Here is a 19,101-nt window from a genome sequence, read left to right as displayed (position 1 = left end):
TTCTCTCCTCGTGAAGTTGCCTTTTTAAAAGCCAGAATTTTGCTTCAAGTAAAATACTTATCCTGGATGAGCTCTTTAGAGAGTACCTTTTTCACTAACATTCTCCTGAAGAAGCAGGGAGAGCACCTCAGCACAACAGATCAAAAAAAATCCTGCAGAGTGACCTAAAAGTCCTCTGAAATTATCTAAGGGTCAGGTGTGGGGGTGGCATGCAGTTACACTCAACCAGGTAAATGGCCAGCCAATACTTACAGCTCCCAAAGCTTTCAGAGAAGTGCCTACATATTTTGCCAGAGCAATTGACCAAGCAAATGCAGAGTAAACTTAAATTAATAGTTGGATAATGCAAGCTAGAAACTCCTGGTGCTGTAGAGATTCAACCCAGAATCATCCCAGAAAGACAGTAAGGTCCTTACTAATTCTTTTAGGATATTCCTCACAAATGTCTCTATGTTATCCATCCAGATTCCATTTTTCTATTTCCCATTGTTTAAAATCGGTTACATCCCTTTCTCCATCACTGCTTTTGTTCCTGTCATCCTTCACTAAGTTTAAAAACCAATTCCAGAATAGAAGCCAGCTACTACTTGCCAGGCTCTAATAATAATATTGTGCCACTCTAAGAAAGCATATCTTTTCACCTGCATCCACTTCAGCTTCTTTACCAGTGAAAATGAGCACACAGCTTTCCAGCTATAGTCAGTCTCTGATGCTTTTGGATGAGACTTGTTTGCAGTGCTATTATTGTAATTTATTACATCCCATCCTCCCTAAATACCATTTCCTTGCTGCAAACCAAAGATCTCTTTTTCCTGGCATCTAGCAACCCTGCAGTATCTTTGTTGACATCCTGCCAAGATCTTTGCAGGTTCTCAGCAAATCTGTTAGTCTCTGCTGGGGCCAGCTGCTGTCTACAACCCTCACATATTCTGAGTTTCGTTCGATTAGAAACCCCCCTGAATATATTACATGCTTCTGACCTCAAGGGTAATCAGATGGAAAGACACTTCTGCTAACCACTGCAGAATCCTTAGCTCCCTAGCCCTGAAATTCAATTTGTATAATATCACAATGGGTGAGAAGACATCAGGTCAGAAGAAGAAAGGAGTTTTCATCCAAGTCTTCCTCCAAAAGATTCAATCTTGGCATCATGTCCAGAGACATTTATCCCACCCTCCCAAAGAAACAGATGAAATCTCAGAAGCTGATGAGATTTGAACTGTTACCAACTTTTAAAATAAGCTTCAGAGCTGTCAGCATCCCAGTTCCAATCCTTCACAGACTGCAACATATTCACATGATTCAGCATTATTTCATTAGATGTCAAGTTTTTCATACTTCAAGAGATTGTTTTGTAAAACTGGAAAGGTTGGATTGGTTTTCCTTTAGTGGCCAGCTAGGCTGCTCTGGTTTTTGTGAAATAAGATATCTAAGATAGTACACTAAAACCCTCAGCTGTTTGGTAAGAGACAACCATTCAGCACAAGGTGTGCTGCAGAAGCACCTGCTGAAAGAAGCACAACGCACTCCTCAGGCCCCAACCATGCAAGTACATAATGTGCAGGTGGTATGAAAAGCAATGGCTCTAGGACTAGATGAAAACGGAACAGGACTTCAAGGGTCAGTATGGTGGATTGACATGCCAAACTGGCAGTACACGTTCTAGACAGGAACCAGCCCAAAAGAGCCCACTCTCTGCAATAACCATAAAAAAACAGGAATTTTTATCATTTAAATATCAAAAGATTGATCCTCAATAATTGAGGAATACTGGGGGAAAAGACACAAATTCCAATCATATGCAGACTAAAGAGAAGCAAACCTCCAACACCTAGCAAACAGGTGCACACCCATTCTGCCAAGGATGCCTAGATACCACAAACATGCCACACTCCCGTGGGCTCAGGTTCAGAAGAACAGCAGGTTTGTAGCTGTTTCTGGATCCAGTTTTGAGATGGCACATTTGTGACCTTTAAAGTGGTAATAGCTCCAAGGTAGCATTGGGGTGTGCTTTTCAACTCTTCCCAGTCTAAACCCATGCACTGCAATTTTTACCCTCCTTGGATTCCAGGGCTGGGTCAGACCTTTGTGTCCCATGCTTTCTACAAATGGGGTTTGGCAGACCTACCTTACCTTCTGCTTATTGTTTTTCTGTGAGCATATGAAGAATGAAAGGGGCCATAAACACAGCAACTGAAGGAAAAAGCAAAGCACCTGAGCTACTGCTGGGAGCCATGTGAGCATGCTTGCTGCAAGAGATGGTCTTTGGCTGTTTTGGTTTAGTGCCTGAGTGTGAGTGGGTACCACATGACAGGGATGTTGATATCACCACTGACTGTCCTGGTGGAATAGCAGCTATTGCACCCTCCAGCCCAACCTGGCTGCACTTAGAGGAGCACAGGCAGCACCATCCAGCCACATGAAGAGTTTCTCTCTAGTTTTGTACAAATGGAGAATTAGCAGTGAGAATCTCAGAAGAATGTCACAAAAACTGCACTCATGTACCCATCTCTAGGTCTTTTGGAAACCCACCACCTTGCACATCTGTAAATACCCTCAAACAAGATGCAGTATAGTTACTGATGCAAAATGCATCGTTAGCAAGCCTACCAGTAACAATGCACAAGCTTAATGCATGGCATAAAAACTACACATCAATATGTGATCAGCAGCAGCTCTTGAGCTCTGCCCTATAAGTGGCCCCTGTGGGGTGATGACTTCATTTGTGCTAAATGCCAACTGAACTCCAGACCTCTGCTCTCAGCTGACCGAACAACCCCACAACAGATTGGGGGGTACCAAAGGACAGGCACATGCTCAGTCAACTCACAAACCTTTGCTAACATGACTTCCCCTTCAATCCACATAAGTTCCAGCTAGACAGCATTTGTGTCACAGGAGAAAAAGGCAAGACAAGTAGATTGAGGGGAAAGGACTGTACCTTTCCTTAGCACTGCCATATTTATATCACGAGAGTCAATGCAAAAGCATTCCTAATCTGATAAACCAGGTGCAAGACTCAGTATTACTTCTTCAGAGAAAACTTATGCTGTCACTAGAAAATGTTTCAGCTACAATAGTGCACCTTACTTCAAATATTCCATACACAATGGTACTTTCTCAGTAACTGGGAAAAGCTCCTTCTTCACCAAGATAATCTATTTCTAAATTAGAAAGTTCTAAGATATCTCCAAGACAAAACAAGTACACTCAGAGAGTAATGCAAGATCTTAAAAGAATGCTGTTGAGGAAGTCTAATAACTGTCTAGAATAAATTACACTACATCAAAAATTAACTGTGAGAGCAGAATCAGAGAGTCACAGAATATTCTAAGCTGGAAGGGACTCACAAGGATCATAAGCCCAGATTTCAGGTGAATGGCCCATAGAGGGATTTAGCCTGAGACCTGAGTGTTATTAGCACTATGTTCACCTCCTAGACAGATAAATACAAAGCTTGGGAACTTCATTTGAGTCTGACCACACCACTAGTCACACAGGTATTTTATGGGATTCATGTGGATGTTTCCACACAAAATTTGTTCCTATTACCTTTGACAGTATCTTTAAAAATCAAGATATTGTATAAATTGCTGTACAGTTCACAGATAGTTCCAGGTTTTGGAGCTCAGGACATGCTCATTTACATGTGATTAACAGTTCTGGACAGCTTGTTCTGCAGTCTAACCCCACAGACATCCTTCACTGAGGTGAACTGGCTCTCAGCATAGGTGCACACTCAGCAGCAGGAAGAACATGGCTCTTTACAAGGATTATCAACTCATTTGTTGGATTGATACTTTGAACACTGGCTACTGTTTTCCAAATTCTCTTTTATAATGATAGCACTACTCTACTTGCCAGATATAAAGGACAGGTGATTAGAGATCTTTCAGCAAAAATTTTACACAAAATGCATTAAGGAAGTCAATTAATACCTGACACTGGGATGGGGGACAGCACTGGTATTCCCTAAGAGGGAATCCCTGCTCAAGTAAACAATGCATGAAATGTTGGAGATGAACAGCAACATGGCTAAGGAAAATAATTTTTAAGAGATCAGTCCAGGCAAATTTTCAAGTTTCAGTCCAGAGAAATCATCTTTGACATTAATTGGGATTTTTTACATATGCTAGATCCTTCACCTGGGAGAATTTCAAATGAGGCAATATTTTTCTCCTCACCTCTTTTATGTATTTCTCCCAAACATTTAAGCACCTGTATTTTGTAAATTTACTCATTGGTAAAGTCCTGGCTTCATTTTTGTTCCTATGAGGTGTGACAGTTTCTTCTGGGCCTGAGTTTTTCCACTTGCTTTAGCAATATTCATAAGCAAAGTTTACACGTATGCTTAGATACACCTTGGACTGGGATTTAAGAGAAACAGCTCCGTGAATTTGCTTGCATATCCAACTTCTTTCCCTGTGCTGTTATTCACTCAGAACAAAAATGCTCAAGTTTCAAATCAATTGTTCCAAAGATTTGTAAGCATATTAGGAGGATGTCAGTCACACTAATTTAAGCCACCCTGCTGTGCAAAAGAAATTGCTCAAAAAAGTCATGCTCCCTCTCAATCACAATGTACTATAAATTAATCTGGCATAACCAATTCAAAAAATATCAGACCCATAACTATACAGTGTGAAATGTAGTGTTGATAAGATGACTTTTAATTAGAACTTAAAGCTCATTTTGCAGTTATTCTATGAGATCCATCTTCATCTTTAGCCACCTAGTATTGAAAATTAAAGATTTGCTGGATGCAGTATTTAATAGGTCAAACACAATAAAATTACAAATGTAGATAATAAGTGAGAATCCTTTAGTCAGTGAAGAAAAAAAAAACCAGAAAAGAGTACATACAGAGCAGAATTGGTTGGAAAGCTTTCATTAAAACAGGTGCCTGCCTGTTCTTGACTCCCTCTCAGCTCCCTCAGCAAATTAGAAAAACACTAGAGAAAAAGCTGTTCATAATAAGTTATTTAAGGAAAATTATATCATTTGAAGTTGTACAAAATATTTTATTTTCCAGTCAAAACTACCTGAATGGAAAAAGAAGATACTACCATTTATTCAAAAAAAAATTAAAGTCAAATTGTTCTTAATCAAGTCTCTTGAACCACTTCAAGTCCATTCTACTCTACATGTAAAGTAAGGACAAATAGATTTCTCATTGAGGAGCATTTGAGATGCTGGGTTTTATTGCAACTTGGGATATACATGTATGTCACTTTTTTGATGACACTTAGTATTAAACTGTATTTTAAATGTGTATTTCCATGAATAAACAATTTCTTTAAAAATGTAAAAAAGGTTGAATTAGCTATTTAAGATGAGATGTATATCAGTTACTAATGTAATCTGCTTGCACATTTCAGAATCATGCTCAATTTCCTTTTTGATCAGAAGGTTATCTAACACTGTCACTGCCCAACTTCAAAGGTTTGTCTGGTCACAAGGTGAAATCACATTGAAAGAGTGCTTCCAAAACCCATAAATATCCCAGGTACATGAAAAGAAATTGAAAATTTTGCTTATACAAAAATTTTTGCTTTGCATTTTAATATAATAATATAGCAGATTCCAACTTTTACAATGTCAAAACCAGGAACTCAAAGTGATTGCTTAAGAGCCTGTTGTGACTTGGAATGAAGCAAGAATAAGAAATCTCATCTGGGAAAATGTGATAATTTAGTCCTGTAAAAACAGCTTGAGAAACTCATAACAAAAACTTGAGTGTCCACAACATGAAAGGAAGCCTTCACCTTCTTTTTTCCCCTTTCCATCCAACTGTACAGTAATGGTAACTAGTGGGAAAACCACTATTTTCATTCTTCCCTATTCAGTTCCAAATTACATAAATAAAGGGGTTTCTACCTATTTCCCCATTCCTCAGCTCATACCATACCATACCCTACCCCCTCTTCTTGCATCTTGGTATGAAAAGTGGAAATAAGAAAGGGAAAGGAACTAGACAAGTGAAAAAACCTCTTCCCTGGTGACTAGCCAATGCATCTTAGTTAGAAAAAGCTTTTAAAAGGGAATAAAGTTTTGTATCCAAAAAAAAACCAGTTAGTGGGAAGGGAATCTTGCAGCTATGAACATAGTTTTGTATCAGCATCTCAAAACATTCAAAAGTATTTTTCCTACAAAAAAACTACACACACAAAAAACCAACAACAAACAAAATTTTAAAATAACAACAAAAAACAATAACAAAAAAAAAACCCACACAAAACAAAACAAACTAAAAAAAGATCAAAATCCAATCCATGAACTAAACACCAACTTTTGCCCTTGCTCCCATAGCTGGGTTTGGAACTCCACACTCTTCTGGGAAGTGCTAATTGTAGGGATGCTACTCTTACATCTGCACCTGCCTTTTGCAACAACTCCCAGCTGCTTCAGTGAAGAGAACAAGAGCCAATTCCCAAATTCAGCCCCCCAACAATCTTGACATCTAAGGATAAAACACATTCACTTTTATGAGCTGGCACAAAGCCCGTGCACTAGGTAAATTTCACTTGAGTCTGTTAGGGTTTTTGCAAGGACTCCTCTGGGTCTTTCCATGGATGCAATTTCCCTCTTCCCAAGTGAGCTCCTGCACAAAGCTCAAGCAACCAACAACTCTTAGGAAGACCTCATTTGGTCTGATTATATCAGAACATCACTGACTCCTCTCTCTGAGACCATTCTAGTGCTGCATCTTTGGATATCATTAGTAACTATTGCAAACACCTAGGTCAGCAGACCTTTGTGGCTTTGTGCATTGACATCTTTCGTTTCAATTCTCTTCCCTTTTGCAACTTTAAATGCCTGTGAGGGGATTTTTGTTGAAGTGTGTCAGTGGCAAAATCAGGGCACCAGCTTGTTAAATAAACAATCAGCCCACAAGCCATTCCAGAAAAAGGATGAGATTTCTCATACTTGCATTTTTTGTGAGTTAAGGTTTATTTAGGTTTCAAATCCCTCAAGGCGAGCATGCAATGTGTAAAGCAGAAGCCCGTAAGAGAAACATTTTACCCCTATTGCTTACCAAGGCTTTTAGAAACAGATCAGAATGCCACACTTCATTAAACAACATCAGCCTTCCTTGTCTAATAAACTTTCTCCTTTATTTTTCTATTGCATTCAATTGTATCTATTTTTTAAAGGTAGCTTAGCTTCCATATAAACAAAATATTAGGTGTCCAATGGCTCTTAAATGCTTACACTGTAAGAGGAGCATCCAACTGAAAGGAAATCTCTCTCCCTTTTATATTTTTATTTTGAATCTAAGAATACATGGATGTTTCTCAAAAATAGTTCAGGCTGTATAGCTAAACACAACTGGCTTGAAAGAGACACCAAAGAATTAGCAGAAGAAATTAATTCTTGTTTGTTAAAACATCCAGGATCTCACACATGTTAAAGGTTTTATTTGTGTATACCTAGATACATGCAAAGATACAAAGGATGTTGATTTTTCATATGAATACAAAGGTTTTCAGAAGGATGCAAAGAAACCTGACACCAGAAACATCTCTTTCAGATTTCAGCAAAGAAAATGGCACCATAATGGAATGGCTGGCTGAAGTTCACAAAGCTTGAAAACAACTCTGGACCCATTTTCAAACATTCATAACTTCCTAATTAGACATTAGAGATGAGTCTGAAGTTTCTTCTTCAAGTTGAAGGATATTCAGACCCAGGATGGAATGATAAAAGAGAAGGCCAGCAACACTTAGAGATTCTAAATCTGAATATAGCTGCATTCAAAAGCACTTGGATCCTAACTGTGTGCAAGAGCTCCTTTTAAATAAATCAAAAATAAGAAAGCCTACTGAACTCTGTCTAGCTGAAATGCATACATGAGGTGAGTGGAATGAAAATATTCTGTTATTGGAGGAGAATTAGGGGTCTCTAGTGAGCCCCAGCAAAATTACCTGCATCTCTTACTATGGTCAGTGGAAGCTGACGGTGGCCCATCACAAATGGGACTCAAGCACATTATCTCATGGTCAGGATACTAGTTTATTTTTTTTTTAATTTTGCAGCAAATAAAGCAAATTTCACCTTAGGTAGATTTAGCCAGCTTATAAAAGAGCAGAGACCACAAGTTGTTGCATAGAAAAAAAAACCACACATCTATAATTTCACATCTTTTGCTTATTAAAGAATAGCAAACTCTTCCATAGGTTTCTCCATTGTCTCTTGTGACCACTGACTGCCTCTATATTGCATTATTTTGTGAAAAACAGAAAGAAACTTTTATAAAAAGTTCACCACAATTTGTTACTGCTCAGCAGGAACATAATCTGGACTTCTTGCAGCGCTGTAACCCAATTTATTTCCCTGTCAGACCACTTGATGGATGTGTCTATAGAGTTCTCAAACAGGAGATAAAACTTTTTACCACTGAAGACAGATAGTACTTTTCCTTTCATCTACCATCCAGGGGCGCAAACAGCACCTGCTCAGCAGGGCTTCAGTTCAATTTTTTGAACAACTGACTTTGCCATCAATACATTGATCAGTATTGATCAGCTGAAAAACTCTTAAGTGATTGCAAAAATGCAGAGATAACTACACAAAGAGCAAAGCAAGTTCATAGCACAGTGATGTTTAAAAGTCCACCTGAAACCTACCTGATAACCCAAGCTTTCCTCAGTAACATACACCAAGTTCTAAAATCAGTACTTTTTCTTCTTTGTTAAATTACACCCTTTTTCCAAGGACTCAGATATTCACTTAAGGCTGGAGAGGTAGGGGTCTGAAAATTGCCTGTCACTGTGTTCTGCTCCTCTTCCCCAGTCCAATATCAATATTCAAACTAAATTCAGCTCAAACTCCAGAGATATTTTTTCTTTTTTTAACAGCCAAAGAAATGTGAAGCAACTTTGTCTCTGCATCTAGTCTTCTAAATCTAAGAAAATATAACCCATAGCTTTACATGTTACTCTACACCATTTGGAATTAGTTCATAATGAGTCTGCAGTCCAGGATTCTTCACTGAGGGTTAGATTAGACACCACCTTTCCACTCTTTTGGATCTGTTGTTTTAATGAGACGTTTGCAAATATCTTTGTGAAAAGTATAAAGCTAATATTTTATGGCTAATAAAAGAGAACCTCACTAAGACACTATTTCCTCAGCAGCCAAGTAACTGCCTTCTGGGAACTATTGCAGGAACCAAAGTTATTGTGCATTCAGAAGCCAAGATTAAAGTTCAAAAATAACCATGTGTTAGAAACACACTAAAGAAAAAACATATTTACTCAACTCCTCAGAAAATACATGCTTTATGCAGAGAATATACTGAAAAACGTGCAGTAGATGCTCTGGTTTTCATACCAAAGTCACAACTCTTCAGAAGAGCTTTTGCTGGGCAAGTAAATCATATTCAGCCTTATGGTGACATTTCAGTGTCTCCAACAGTATATCTGAGTGTGACTATAAGGCTTTTGTTCCTCTTGTTCCCCAAAAAGAAAGATTTCACTGCTTTCCATACACTATTTCTTTCTCTATGGGAATATCACCAATACAGAAGCCACCATATCAACAGCTGGACAATTTTCCAAATTTTCTTCTTGAGTCAGAAATTGCAATGAGAAGATGGTTATGTCGCCAGATTCATTGCATTAGAGATGATGTTGCAAAATTGGAAAACCTTAATCAATTTAAGTGGCTCAATAAAGTTTGACCAGCATCAAGACTGGAAAGACTATAAAATACTGGAGTTGCAGAAAAGATGACAGCATTGATCACAGTATTAACAGTCAAGATTTCTCTGTCATAACACCCAAGGGCAAAGTTTACTTAAAACAAAAGGGGAAAAAAGTATGAGATGGCAATTTCTCCATTTTCTAGTGTTAGGTGAATTAGGTATGTATAACCTGTCTCACATAATGCCTCCATTCCTCCAAACCAGCTCTCAGTCATTTTCAAAATGTCTTCCACTCTTACTGAAGGTTCCCTCTCTAGAAATCCAAACAGGCTCTCAGTTCTTTACCTTCCTCTAAAAGATATTCCTCTAAGGAAATCACCTCACAGCAGAAATTGCACCTTATTCTTTTCCCTCTTCATTATACATGCCTTAAACCTGAATCTCTTAAGCTCCCCTCATTTCAGGTGGGATTAAGTGCAGTACAAAGTATTTGTCCTGAACAAAGCAGGACTAAAAGGCATCTTTTCATTCCAGGATTGTGCTACTTCAAAAAAGTAAGAACTGCAGAACTGCATTAAGGAGTAAATTAAAATATTTCAATATTTTAGTTCAAATGTTCACCAATATTCACTTTCAAACTATTAGGTACACCTACAATGCTATTAAAACAATACTTGCTACCAAAAATATTATAAAAGCCTATAGATTATTTAAAGTTTGCTATCAAGTTTTCACAAGCATCTGTGAAAATACAGTCAATTTAAGAGATAAAACTAGAAGTTCTACTTCCACACTTATTCAAAAGCCAATAATTATCATAAAGTTCTTAGAGTTTAGATGTAGTAAATCTGTGTTTAGGAAAAACCTATCTATTTCAGATTTTAAATACCTGCAAAAGCAGGTTTCTGGTTGTAAATAAAGATTACATTAAGCAGTTCAATATCCATCAATACACATGAAATTTATCTTAATCTTTTTCACAGAGCTAGTTAAGAATTTAACAAGTTTAAGACTTAACATGGTCATTCCACAATCAACACCAAAATCATATTCCTGCTTTTGTAATGCCAACAGCTATTGTAAGAAAAAGCTATGTTACAAATTACTCTAACAGCAGGATTATACAATAGATGAACATGGGAGTAATTTATAATGCATTTGTTGCTATTAAAAAACAAATAAACATTTATAGGCTGTGCTAATTAACTTTACTGCTGAATTAGTGGTATTCCTCACACTTCTTAATTAGAAGAAATATTGCAAGTATGGCATTAAAGTCAAACCCTTTAGTGCAGTAAAGGCTGACACATTTTAAAACCCCTCTCATACTCTAACACACATGGAGCCCTTGGAGCTGCATGCACCAGGTTCGGGACTGACACCCTCCACTACACATGAACCTGTGATGGAGCAGTTTAAGGAGGAAATGTCAGAAATAAATTACCATAGTTTGAGCACAACATCTAAGTGCAGCTACTAGTAGATCTGCCTCACCCATAATCAAGCAAGTGCCTCCTGGTCCAGGGCAGGGAAGTCAATACACCTAAATACCAGGGCACATTGTGCCAGCACTTCTGTCCATGGAAGTGGGAATTCAGCTTGCTATGACTGCAATCTCCATCAGCTGTCACAAAGGACATGAAGCATTTACATTGTGCATCAATAACCATTTCATTTGGATTTTTTTGTCTTGCTGCTGCCAATCCCAGTAGTATGTTGTGGAAAATCTAAAGACACAGTTTGTTAATGAGAAAAAACAACAAAATAAGTATATCATCTCTTACCTTTACTGAAGTCAACAGTCATGTCAGGATTGAGCCTGTGTTGAAGCAGAAAAGCACCTGCCAGCAGAATCTCTGAAATACCCATTGGAATGATTCTTTTTCTTCATCTTGGTAGAGTATTCTCAAAGGTCTGGGCTGTGCTCAAAGGGTAGCAAAGGACCTGTCAAAAGAAAGAGAATGTGGTGAATGAACTCTGTTCTCCATACCCCTTTGAGGAAGGGTTCCTCAACTTCCTGAATTCCCTCATGAACACCAGCTGCCATGAATGCCAAGTCAGTAGGTGAGATAAATAATAAATTCTGCTTTGCTCTTCTCTAGACATACTTATTGTCTTCACATCTTGAATGAGAGGTCAGAGTTATTAATTAAAAGTGTTATTCATCTTAATTATATAGTAGTAAGAATTTGTTATAACACCTCATCAGATGTCTGCACACTGTGGGCAATATTCAAGGTTTGACCTAAAAGTTCATTTAAAACACCAACCAAAACAGTTCCTACTACAGCCATGAAGTGTTGGCTGATAATCTTATCTTTCAGGAGTCAGATATTTAGGTGCAGATCCCTGCACCTTACATTTCGTTTTAATTTTACGATTTAAAAGAGATCCAGTAGACTTCCTCCACAATAACCATATTTTTGCCATGCCAAAAGATAGAATGAGATCTTACCACAGACAAACACAAGTGCCAGTGCTTACTGTATCATAAAAATATTCCAGGACTGAATACCATTTTCTTGCATTTCATTAAAGCAGTAAAAATTCTCATTCACAAGTAACCTGATTTTTATCAGCCTACCTACCAATATATTTTTTTAACTCTGTCAGTGCCACTCAGTGTTTTCAAGCTTTTTTTCCTAGATGAGGAAAAGCAATTACTACCAGCTTGTCAAGCACATATTTCTGTAAATACCATTTCATCAGCACTGAAGACCATGAGGTTCAGAACCTTGAATCTAACTTCTTGGTTGCTCTTTTCTGCATCTTCAGTTTCATGCCTTGGAGAAGGATATTGTATTAGAGCTCTAACATTAAAGTTTGTTCAATTTAGTTTGGATTAAATGGTTCTAGGAAGAACACCATAAGTTTGGAGGGCTTAAGTGGGACCTCAGACCTTGTAGTAGCCATGAACACATGGATCAAGTGTTTCAGAACACTAGCTGCACCCATATTACTGGAATCTTTGTACATGTTGACAGAAATAGAAAAATTTGCTTCTGAATCAGGCAAAGATGTTTCTCTTATTTTAAAAAATGGCATTGAATATATGCAAATGTGAGTGCACATGAGCACATTTTTATATTATCATCTTCAAAAGCTTAGAAAGTGTTTCATATATTAAGTTTTCCAGTGGTTTGAGTGCCACACAGCCACCTCATATTAGAAAAGGACACACACCACTGCACTACTGCCACATTAGACAGCCCAGAAATGCTCAGAGAAATTAACTGAGCTTGTTTATGAACCAACCATGGTTATAAGTCTATGCAACTCATCTAGTACTTGTTGCATTGCTACTGATTTGCTCAAGTGTGACTAAATTAAGCGTCCTGCCCATGTGGCTGGAAGATCGACAAACACAAATATACCACAGACCACGTGACAAAGCAAACTTAGAATTCCTTGTAGTGTTTAGCATCACAGTTCTACAGATGTTGACCCTGAGTAGCTGCAAAACTGATCAACCCTTTAACTGTGGTTAACAAAGCAGAGGCAGATGGGTGACAGTACAAGTGATACAAACATTCAAATGCCCAAACACATGGAGCTGGCACCACTTGTTCCTTCCAGGATATGCTAATCAATGCAAATCTATGCATTAGTTATAAGGTGTTTTAATTCCAATAATAAACATGGTGTGATTGATGAATTTTTCCCAGCTGTTGTGTATATAGCAGTTTAATTAGAGCATGCTGGCAGAGGCTGTTAATCCTTCACTGAGTCGCTGACTCCACGGCATTGCACTTTTTGCAGGGCACGGTGACAGTTGGTAAAGGGACTTGGGTGGCTGGTCAGGGGACCTGACATTTGGCAAGGGATCAACGCATTAGATGACAAGCCAAATTCCATCAGCTTCCTAAAAATACTAGCAGGCTGACAAACCAAGTGCCTTAATTGCCACTGCTACCAACTTTGATGGACACTGGATCTAAAAGCACAGGAGTGTCTACTTTATGTTCCTGTTGTTCCCAGGGAAGAGGGGTGCCAGCCAACCATGAATACCAGGAAGGAAACAAAACCAGCTGCCTTTGAAAAAAGCCTAATCTGCCAAAAGCTCTGGCATTTACCTTAAGTACTTGACCTCCTGAATCCATATGATTCCCTTGCTGGAATACTCCATCAGGGAAAGGGAATCCCTGGCTTAGGTATCATGTGACATGTGCCTAACCAGAGCCTTAGAGGTGGAGATTCCCAAATGGGAACAAAACAGGGGGAGCTCACACTACTCCCTCACTGAAGCCTTTAAGGTCTGACTCAAGGAATGACATCCAGAGGCCAGCAGGGTGTTTATTTTCATCCACTCAGTGCAACACCAACAGAAATGCCAGTCGTGAAAACAGCTCCTTCACCACACGTATCTGTCCATGAAAAGCTGAGATTTCCAAACTTACTGCACACATACCAACAGTTTTTAGATGCTGTCAAGCTCAGTAATATTTACACTGGTCACTTACAGATGAAATCAGCTTACTAACAATTCCCTGAGCCAACTAGATGTTTAGGATACTCACCTAAAACGGAAAATAGTTAGAAAGCTTCCTATTCTTAACCTTGGTTTTGTTTCACAGGGGCTGTTACAGATTAGACTCTTTACAGTACCAAGAGATTCAGAATTCAGTCACTAAACTGGGTCTCTGAAATCAGTCAAAATTCATGTCACAAACAAATAAAACCCTTATTGTATTCCAGCTGCAGGGAAAAGTTACCTTGCCAGCAGCATAATCTTTGATACTGAATGACAAGTTGTACAGAATGTACAAATTTATCTATGTGCATTTGCATTCATGTTGAAAAACTTATGAAAACTTAAGTATATCTGTTTAAGAATCATTCATGCATTATTTCAAACTCCTGGATACTTAAATTTGCCACTAAAAGTTTTTGATCTCAGCTACCAAACCCAATCTCAACTGCAAAATACATCCAAAAAGTTTTTTTGCATTAGAAAAAAAAGTCTTCTCTTTTTTCAACAGTAAACAGTAAACTTTTCAACTCAATTAAAAGTGTTCATGATTTATTGCTTAATTATGTCATGCCAATATACAGGAAAAAACACCTGTTCAAAAGATGACAGTTTTGGTCAAAGAGTTTAACCCTAGTACCAGAACTACTACACCCTCATGAGTTATGGTTCTTTGCATATGGTAACTGCTTCTATACAATGAATTAAATGAAATATTAGTCTCACCAAATCCTTAGACAATGCCTACTTAGACACTTTGTCCAAGGTAGTGCCATAGTCCCCTTATTTTAAAAGAAAGTAACTGATTAATGCAGATTATATGGTTGTGAGAAGCGGCTTAGATTCTGTCTCTCTTCCTCCTTGCTTCATCCCTAAATCTAAAACAAGACAAAAAAGTTTTAATATTTGAGATCATTTTAAAGAAGGGGTTACTTCAGAAGGTCTTTTTGTTGCTTAGCAGCTCAGCAGCCTAAAGGCAGATAAAACAACATTGCTCATTACTTAGTTTCCCATTTACTTCTAAGAGAGTTGCAAAAGACAAAATTCATATCATTGGAAGAAAAGTCACGAAAGAGCCTGGCAAAACTTGCAAAAACCAGCAGTGCCAAGTCTTACACCATCCTATTCAGCAGCTCTGCTTGATGCTTTGCTTGCAGCAATTCAAATTTTGCAAGCAGTGGCATGGAGCTTACCTTATCATTTGTCATAATACTTTTAGAAAAGACAAATTATCAACTTCACAAGCCTAGGAGAGCTTTCCCTGCAGCTGTGTTACCTGGTGAACACTTTACTGAATTTACCAGAAAGTTGAGAAGAAAGACAATTTTATAACCAAAGAAGACATAGCAAAGCTTTTCCTGGTTTTAGCGCAATAGTAGGATTCTTACACAAAGTCATTTAGCATTTCATACCTGAGTATGAGTTGTACACAAAAGCAGAGCCTGACCCTGTAAACAGTTACTCCAGAAGTTTTAAGTCTGCTTAGTATACTTTGTCTGCATACTTCATGCTCTCCTTTATCTCAACGGCTGAGGGGAAAAAGGAGAATACGAGAACAGGGAGCTGGAAGGAAGAAAAAAAAAAAAAACCCACAGAAGGAAAATGAAGGGGCTCACTTATTTGCTGGGAGTTGATACAGTGGAGGCAGCAGCAATCAGTTTCCTTGGCACCAGGTATCCATTACAATACAAAGCTTAACAAAGGAAACCTGTGAGTAGTGTTGCACATGCCCCACAGTTTTTCCATTAAGATCACAGGCTACTTGGAGTTCACTCTCCTGATTCCCATGTTGCCCTATTCATCAATTAATACACACCAGTATCTTCAGTCACAGTGCATGTGACCTTTCTTCTGTATAAACTAAGAGGTTATATAAATCTACAGATTTTCTTAAATGACTTAGTAGACACTACACTATATTTAAATTGAGCCTTAATACCAAAGAAATCATCAGTTAAGAATATAAAACTAAAAATCTATATTAGACAATTCAAAACATCATAACACTTCATACTACTTCTGCTTCTCCTTCATCTCCTCCATAAACATAGGTTTTCAAACTCCTACAGTAAGTTAAAGGGGGATGATTATTCAGTAGATATTGAAACAAGATCTCCCACATCCTCTCTTGCATTTAAATCTGATCATCTCTCCAGAATTATTTTTCGTGTCCCAACACCAAATTTTCTGCGTAATCTAATACGTGGGTGAATGTAAAATTTTTCTAGTGATCTTTTCTATGAGTGTCTTGATGTTGTATTTTTCCAGCTGAAGCAGCACATTTTCAACAGTGCCAGCTCTCAAACAAGCCCCACTCTCCAGAGATCAAGTTACTGCTGTGTGCCACCAGCCCCAGGACAGCCTGGGCACCAGCACCTTCCCACATCCCCTTCTTACTCCCCTGGCCACTGCCCTGCACCCTCCCCGGGCTGCAGCTGCAGAGGCATCAGCCTTCCCCAGGATAGGATTTCTCATGCCAATTAGGGCCATTTTGTCACCCTGCTCCATAGCATAAGCCAGAATCGTGTTACTTGCCACGTACTGATCAAATGCACATCATTCCTCACATCTCCTGATTTCATACCCTCACTACTCACCGAAGACAAAGCTCGTGCTGATGAAAAAATAGAAGAAAAAAAGCCCAAGTGTGCTATGTAACATTACAGAATGGTTAGGTCTTGATATCAGCTTCACAGATAAGGAGAGGAATAACAAATGCAGAAGTCACCTTTGTGTTGTTTTAATTTTTTATGTCTCTGAAGAAATAAAATCAAGGTCCCAATAGTTTAATCTTTAATGTAGTCAGACTTTGCCTACCCAGTAGCTCTGTGTCCATTGAAATGTGAACTTTTTCCTCAAAAAGCACAGGATTACAGCACTGCATAAAATTTGCAGAGAAGTTCAGGGATAAAAAAAACAAAAAACACAAACACAAGCAACAAAAAAACCTCCAAACCAACAGAAAAAGCCACTCTTCTTGCACATGTCCTGTAACACACCAGGGATTAGAGGCACAACTTTAGGAAGTCTTCGCACAGTAGCCATCGAAAAGCAGAGCTGAAGCCTGCTGTGGTGCTCTGACCTAGCCTTTTTCTTCCTCATTCCTAGCAGAATTATGCAGCTTCTGCTGTTTCCCAACACAATTCACCAGTTTTGTTAGGCAGGCTCAGATGACAGAAGACATTCATCCATCTCACAGTCTGGACAGCCAGGTTTTCAGAGGAAATCCCGTGGGACTACTAGGACAGCTGTTCCCTCAAGTATTCCCTTCTGTTTTCAGTTTCCTTCTCTCTTTCAGAGTAAGACAGGAAATATCTAATAACAATCCCAAATTCTGAAGTCCCAAAGGAATGTAAAACAGCCTCTAAGGCAAATTTATTAACAATCTGATCTAAACACCCACAAATCCAGAAACACCCTAATAACATTTTTGAGGAAATGAATTTCAGACCTAAAGACAGATTTTTGTACCAGCATAAGATTCAGGAAAATGCCTTAATGAAAGCAATTACTTTCCAAACACCAGACAACAAAAATTCAAGGCCAAAACAAAAGCATGAGTCAATCCATTGTGATTTAAGCTCACCAAGACACCATGTGAAATTTCAATTCATATTTTTAAAACCTTGAGACTGACTCTAATCTTCAATGCTGGACAAAGAAGGTGAGGGAAATGATTTTCACTCCACTTGTGAAAGACTCCACAGATTTCAAGTGATTTCCACATGCACAATGCAGCCCTTCCTCCACTGGGCCAAGAACCTGCTCCAGTTACTATATTAGGTATCACTCTCCTGCCTATCAAAGAACTTTGGTGCTCTGACAAACAGTACTCAACACACAGATAACCACTTTGGCCCTGGATGCCCTCTTATAGTTTAGAACAACCCTCTCTTCCTATGGACATTATTCAAAATTTCTGAGCTTTGTGACAAAATCACCAGTAAATGTGTAAAGAGACTGTCAGCACATAAATCTCAATTCCTTCTAGTTCAATGGAGTTGCTTCATACTTAAAACAGTCCAAGTGAAAACCAAATTTACTGCACTAAAATTATAATTACGTGGCCATTCCTATTATTCTCTATTTTCTCTAGAATAAAACAGTATTATTTCTTTGAATTGTTTCAATACACAAGTGTTCTTTCCATAGCCTAAATATTTTTTTCTCTAAGAAACCATTATTATAATTTTTGCTTAATTGAGTTTTTCAAACTCATAACTTCTAACATTATCTAAAATGATCTAAAAAAAAAAGAGCTACTGGATTTTCTTGGTGGAACAGAGAAGCATTCTGCTGAAAAGATGATGAGAGCATCTAAAGATGTCACAGTAAAAAGGAAAAAAGGGAACATAGAAACAAAAAGTCAGCAAGAAAGAAAAAAGCAACAGTTACTTCTCACAATACTCTATTATAATAGAACCTCAGTTCTAACCGCTACCAAGTGGGGATTCATGCTGCACAAACTGGCAAAGTTGACACCCAAATATTCACCATGTTAGAGAAAGACATTAACATACCGGCTTTCATGCATGTACTGTCAAAGACTTCAAAAAAATGTTGTTATCCTGCTGGAAGGAAGTGATAACTCAAAACCTAAAAATACAAGTATATTTTATTTAATATAAGAAGTTTATGTAGGTTTATTAATAAACAAAGGTGAAATAAGCCATCAGAGCATTTACACAAACTCCAATGCTCACATGCCTGTATACAGCCCTTTTTAGTACCTTTTTTTTCCTTCACTTCCCCCCACCAGCCCCCACCTTGTTATATGTGGTCTCAACTGTAAGCTTTCACCCATGCCATGTAAGATACCAAGGCCACAAGCCAAATTCCACTCTCAGTTACACAGATTCAACCTTTAACGTCAGAAGATTCACACCAGTGTAAACCAATAATAGATTTTGGCTGCCCTTATAGACCCAGTTTTGGCAGGTGGATGGAACAAGGTTGGAAAGTTGTATTTATTTACCTCAGGAAACTG

General features: G+C 38.2%; 1 protein-coding gene across 1 annotated transcript in view; it reads right to left on the bottom strand.

The window, feature by feature from the left end:
• The window catches only part of LOC135278570 (uncharacterized), a 230,648-nt gene that overhangs the window by 90,307 nt on the left and 121,240 nt on the right, over positions 1 to 19,101 (bottom strand). The window contains exon 7 of the mRNA XM_064385146.1: positions 11,431 to 11,590. The gene's annotated coding sequence lies outside the window, so the exon portion shown is untranslated. The remainder of the gene's footprint in view (positions 1 to 11,430; positions 11,591 to 19,101) is intronic.

This window comes from Passer domesticus, chromosome 11 (assembly GCF_036417665.1).
Source record: "Passer domesticus isolate bPasDom1 chromosome 11, bPasDom1.hap1, whole genome shotgun sequence".
NCBI classification, from domain to species: Eukaryota; Metazoa; Chordata; class Aves; order Passeriformes; family Passeridae; genus Passer; species Passer domesticus.
Note: the sequence above shows the minus strand (reverse complement) of the source record. Positions and strands in the feature narration are given on the sequence as shown.